The 6,010-nt window shown below is 36.3% G+C and overlaps 1 protein-coding gene across 5 annotated transcripts in view; it reads right to left on the minus strand.

The window, feature by feature from the left end:
* Nucleotides 1-6,010, minus strand: part of STRN3 (striatin 3) — a 71,934-nt gene that overhangs the window by 64,658 nt on the left and 1,266 nt on the right. The window lies entirely within an intron of this gene.

The following is a 6,010-nucleotide window of genomic DNA, read 5'->3' on the forward strand; positions in this document are numbered from 1 at the left end:
TATTTTGAGTGAAGAGCAACGAAGGTGAGCAAATGGAAGAAACTTTACAAGTTACCCATTAAAAAAAAAAAAAGATAATCAGGAAGAACTTCAGGCATACTGCATTTCTGAAGTTCATTCCCCATTTCAGGATCATTTCAATCAGCATTCAGAGAAGTACACTTCTCCAGAATGTTACAGCCAACATATGCAGGCTTTTTCAACACAAATATATATATAAACATACACAATACCTTCCAAAAGGCTAAGAATGTACTCCATCTCTCTGTAACATTAAGTTGAATCTATCCTGAACCCAGAAAAATGTATTTTCACCCTTAATTGCTAACAGCAGGTTACCTCTAATAAGCCATTTTTATAAAAATCCTATAGGGGCAGGACTGCTTGAATTCACACTGTAGGTTCAGAACTGGTCCTGAAGAACAACCAACTTCATAATTAACTCTTAATACCTGTTGGAGTTGCTCAGATGTAGGCACGAATACCACTAAACTCAATATCCTCCTGAGCCATTGCTCAGGATAATTCAAGAACAGTGTGAGTGACAAAAAAATAACAATCAGATATGCAAACAAAGCTCTTGCAGGTCATACATTTGTCCTGAAGATTTGTTAAATCAGTGGAGGATCCAACTTCCCTAGCCACCGTCTTAATCAATTAGGAAAAAAGAGATCATTACCACTTTCTTCCAACTTCTTAAATGACAAAAGATGAACACACACCACCACCTCAAAACCTACTTTCAGTGTGAAAGAAAGTATTACACCACCAGATACTTCACCTCCCCCAAAAAGATTCCCCAACGTGACATTTCTCAAAGAGCTTTTAAAATGCACAGACGTGATGGCAATGAAACTAAGAAATAAAACACGTCCAGTGTCGAAAAAAGTAATTCTTCACTAAGAAGCGTTACATATCTGCCACATACTTTTAAGCCATGCCTAAAAGAAAACCTCACCAGAGTACTTGTTACGAAATAACAGTTCTGTGCACTGCTTCTAAGTAAGAGTGACTTTATTCCAAATAATTTTTTATGAAAGAGCAATTACTACACAGTAAAAACACTTTTATCCTGAGCGTTGATAGAAGGGATTTATTTAGGAACAATATTCCAGAAAAAATTACACAACTACTATACTGATCAATATCTTCCCATACATAAACCTCCTCTCTATCCAGGTATTTCCTGTTCAATTTCACATGGAACTTTCTGTAATGCGCTGGAGTTTTTTTATGATGAACACGCCTGTAGAGCCACAAATAGCATCTCAATTTTATAGTGAAAGATTAAATATTAATGATGCACCTATCTTGTTTTCGCAGGAGAAAAATATCCTTATTCCTAATTATCCTAAACTATTGCAAGAAATCTCCTTACTTCAAATTTGTGTGTGTATCTTTTAGGGCAAGCTTTGCTATGTAGCAGCTGCCTTTTGATTTACAATCAAGTCCTCTCTGTGTAGGTTATTCATCCACAAAAAGGAAGCGGGCTCTGCACGTTTCCAATTTGGAAGCCTTGCCAAGAAGCCTATGAGGAAGGCAGGATTTACCCATACACACACAGAAGAACAGACTTTCAACCTTCAGTAAACAGGCGCCTAAAGTTCTACCAGAGGCTATCTGCTTCTCACTCAGGTGACTAAACAGCTTATGGAAAGCCACAGCAGGGAAACCCTTGATTACATCTAATTGCCCTCTACTCAAAATATATAGAAGTCTCAATTCAGTGCTTTAAATTGCAAAAGGGACTTAACGCCACATAGCTGTTTTCACCATTAGCTTAGAAAAATTATTAATGAACAGAAGCTTCTCATTTCATTATAAAGCAAATGTATTAAATACTCAAATACTTTATTATGTGAATAAACATTATCTATTTGTATGAAGAGGTACTTCTACATGCCTGCTACAGCAAGTACTTTAACAGCTTGCATGAACAGAAGTTAGCCATTTCGGATGCATAGATTACCCACACACCTCATGGCATTTCCAAGTATCACAAATACAAATGTTGATCAACTTTTTACAACCCACTTCATTTTATTTTCGGTCAGTGTTGATTACATATCTTTTTTTTTTTAAAAAAAAAGACTGCTTTAGTAGTTAGTTTAGCTTGATTTCCAAATAAATACTGAGATACACCTGTAAGACCTAATGAAATAGCAGCTCATCAATTTGGCCTATTCTCCAACTACAACTCTCTAGAATGCAATCGATAAGCAATGCCCGTGGTTAAAATATACCTTGCAATATGCCATACACAATGGCACCACCTGCATTTCCTACCTGGAACCTTTGCATGTTCTATCACAACAAATGCCCCTGATATAAATCAGGACTTTTTATTTAAGCAAAATACTATCAAAACAGCATTAAGTGTACTTTCAAACAATCAAACAGAGCACTTCAAAGACACCTCCCTGGTCATGAGAACATAAGAGCGGCTATATCTGGTCAGACCAACAGACCACCAACCTCAGTACCCCACTTCCAACCATGGGCAAAGTGGCAGCCCCACGGGAGTAGTATAAAAACAGAAGAATAATCCTCAGAAAACATTCCAAATCTCCAAAGGCTTGTAAATAAAAAAATATCCCAAGCCAGAGGCAGTATGTTTGAATTTTGACATCTCCAGGGACTTTTCTTTCATGAACTCATCCAAATACTTTTTGAACCAAGAACATTTTAGCATCTACAATATCCCCCTGCACAAAATTCCACTAACTAACTGTTGAAGAGATAGTGTTTTTTTGAAAACACTTAAATTTACTTCATGCTTCCTTGCTGCTGAGACACACTGACTCTTTCCTTCACAAACTAATGACCATTCTACAGCCCTCATAACAGCTTTCACTTCCAATCTATCATCAAAATGAATTATTTGCTTGCCAAAAGCAAGGTAAAGTCTATGCTATCAGAAAAATTGTTCCTCCAACTTTAAGAGGTAAACATTATCGACACTATCCCTGTCTTCAAACCTGCAACAAAGCAAAACAAGCTATGTGTAGCCAAACATGCTACACTTAGTCAACACTGAAGCTTGGAAAAATGCTGAAAACAATACGCGAATGTAGCTATACTCTGAACATGGTCTCATCTAGTTCATGATATTAACACGCTTATATATGTTTACATATTTACAATTACATGTAAAGTATCTAATTTAGATAATCACCTCAAATCTGAAAGATTTCCAGAAAGATACACACTTTTTTTTTTTAAGAATGTACTATTGGGATGTAATTCTGCAATAGCTATGAGATTCTCAAAAGGTCCCTAAAGTTCATAAAATTCCTTTAATGGGCTGGTCTCCAACTCCCAGGGGAATTAAAAAAAAAAAAAAAAAGGCAAAAAAAATCTGGAGGTTTTGGGGTTTTTTAAAAACTTATGTAAAGAAAACAAAATGTTATCTAACAATACGCTCCCATAATGTCATTGAATGGTTGGGAAAAAGCATTTGTAAAATTAAATAAACTAGGAACTTCAGCTGTATGTCACCAAAGCTGTTATTTTATATGATAGAAAATGTATTAGCAACAACATCAATATTTATGCACATTTAAGTTACTCAAAAGGATGCATACTGTTTATACTGAAGTTGTATATACTTTGTTCTGAGTATTTTTCTTATTCTCTGTGTTCATGAAAACACTTGGAAGTAGCATCTACCATTAATTCTCTCTCAACACTTTCTTGTGTGATTTTGAAGTATCAGAGAGTACTCAATCTCATTTTTATCTAGTTCAGCAAACGTGAAGAAACTGCACAACTGAGACTTTTATTCCAGCCAAGCACTATCAGCCTGTAAGCCCCAAAAGAAAGTGGAACTCTATTGATTTTCCCCCAAAAGTTGTGAAGTTTCCTACGATATTCCTTTTTGACACAACTTTATCTTCCTTCTTTGACAGTTTCTGTAGTGCATCTCCAAAGTGTTTTCTCATCCACATTTCTTTTTCCTTTATGGGACTACAGAGTCATTTACCTCCTAAAGGAAACAATTACTTCTAACCACTACATAACATCCAACAATATGGGCTTTCTAAAACCCCTCTAATGTGTGTAAACATCTTTGAAAACATAGACTGAATTTATCTCAGTATTACAGCTACCAACATCAGGGTCATTACACTGACATATCAAAGTTACAGTTACATTTGCACAACAGTGTTATAGTGAAAATCATTCTTTTAGTTCACAGAATAGAGAACAGATCCAGCCTATTACTTCAAGCAATCAACACACAATGCAAGGTCAGACTATTTCCTTTCAACACAGTAGCGAGTAAGTTCTAAAAAATTTACCGTGGCAGCAAGTATTACAAGTGAAAGGGAAAAAGGTGTACTACAGTTCAAGTACTACACTCCTGACAATTGACATTTCTGTACTTGATACTGATTTGCACACACAGATTTGGAAAATAATTACGCTGCTTCACTTGTGCACACAGGCAGAATAGCCGTGCACCTGAATAGTTGGAAAAGATGGTGTAAAATTATTAACATTTAAGATTAGAAGTCTGATGTGAACATACACTTAAGTCTACTAGTATATAATGTTGAAAGAAGGAAGAAATTACCTGTATGAGGAGAGCTGCATCTAAACCATCCAACTCTCATACTTCCATATTAATTATGTACTGTCATGCTACAGAAATCTTTCTTGCCTTTCAACCTAGGAGGCCTCAATCATTAAAAAACTCACACTTGTACACAGTATCAGACAGATGAATAACACTCTCAGCAGTTTCGATGAACAAAAATATTGTTTGGGGTCCAAACTATTAAGGCTTTATTAGTCACAAAGTATACTGAGACTTTACAACTCGAGCTGTAGAAAAACAAAAAAACGCAGACCTTGTAAACACATCTCTTCCAAAAATATTCTCAACACATTCCCATATCAGTCTTCACCACTGTACAGGCTGACATTTAAAATCCAAAGGTAATGCTCTCCTTCCCTTCTATCCTGGGCTTCTGAAGTTATAAAAAAACCCAGCTTCACACATACACACTGTGCAGTGACAATGCTGTCTCTGTCCCATGGCCTGATGCACACATGAGGTAGAGTGAATCAACACGTATATAGTCAGGGTCAGGACTACTATAGTATCTTCAGAAAAAAACAACTGGAACAGTATGGCCATGGATGACAAACAGCAACTACAAACAAAAGCAGCAGACTTGGCAATAACATACCATGGTGTCTAGAGGCCACATGAGTTCATAGTAGCACTTTCTCAGTCAGACAGAGCTTTCCAAGTTCCCAAAATGAGCTTTACATTAGAGTACAGAATGTGGTACTTCATTTTAAAGTTACAAGCCCATACATAAAAAATTTTTCATGATGGTTTTGTTTCTAATGAATAGCAATAAGCAACTTATTTATAAACACAGCGCTATATTACTAAGACACTAGAGAATACAAGAGGAACGGTCAATTGTTCTCCACTACAAATGTCCATCAACATGCACTAAACCGATTTCAAAAACAGTTGTTCCACAAGGCTTAAAATGGTAACAGGCAGTAGTGAAGGCAAGAGTGAAACCTCTTCATTTGTTTCCCTTGGTGGCTTTTCTAAAGTAACAAAAAATAGTGCAGATTCTATGCTTATTATAGAGCTGAGAAGTCCTGAAAGAGTTGCCCAGGCTCAGGTATAGTTCTTGGTCCTCAAATCTGAAACCAGATACATCACAAATGTTGGCTGCTGTTGCAGCAAGCTATTGAAAACCCTAACTACCGAGCAATTTGATGGAATGCTGTTTCAAGACAGTAAACATTTGCTCAATACAAAAATCACCAAAATTCTTCAGAGGCAACAAAGTTTGCGAACTGTTATTGCCCACCTTTCTATCCTACAAAAGAATAACCACTCCCGTTCAAATACCTCACATTCAATAGGTTTTGTAATCTGTACGTAAGCTTGCAATTGCCTAGGCATGATTTTGGTTTTACTTGCAGAAGTAATTAGTAGAGGTATCCTTTCTACTCCTAAAAGTAAACATTAATGGCA

Source organism: Tauraco erythrolophus, chromosome 6 (genome assembly GCF_009769465.1).
Source record: "Tauraco erythrolophus isolate bTauEry1 chromosome 6, bTauEry1.pri, whole genome shotgun sequence".
NCBI lineage: Eukaryota > Metazoa > Chordata > Aves > Musophagiformes > Musophagidae > Tauraco > Tauraco erythrolophus.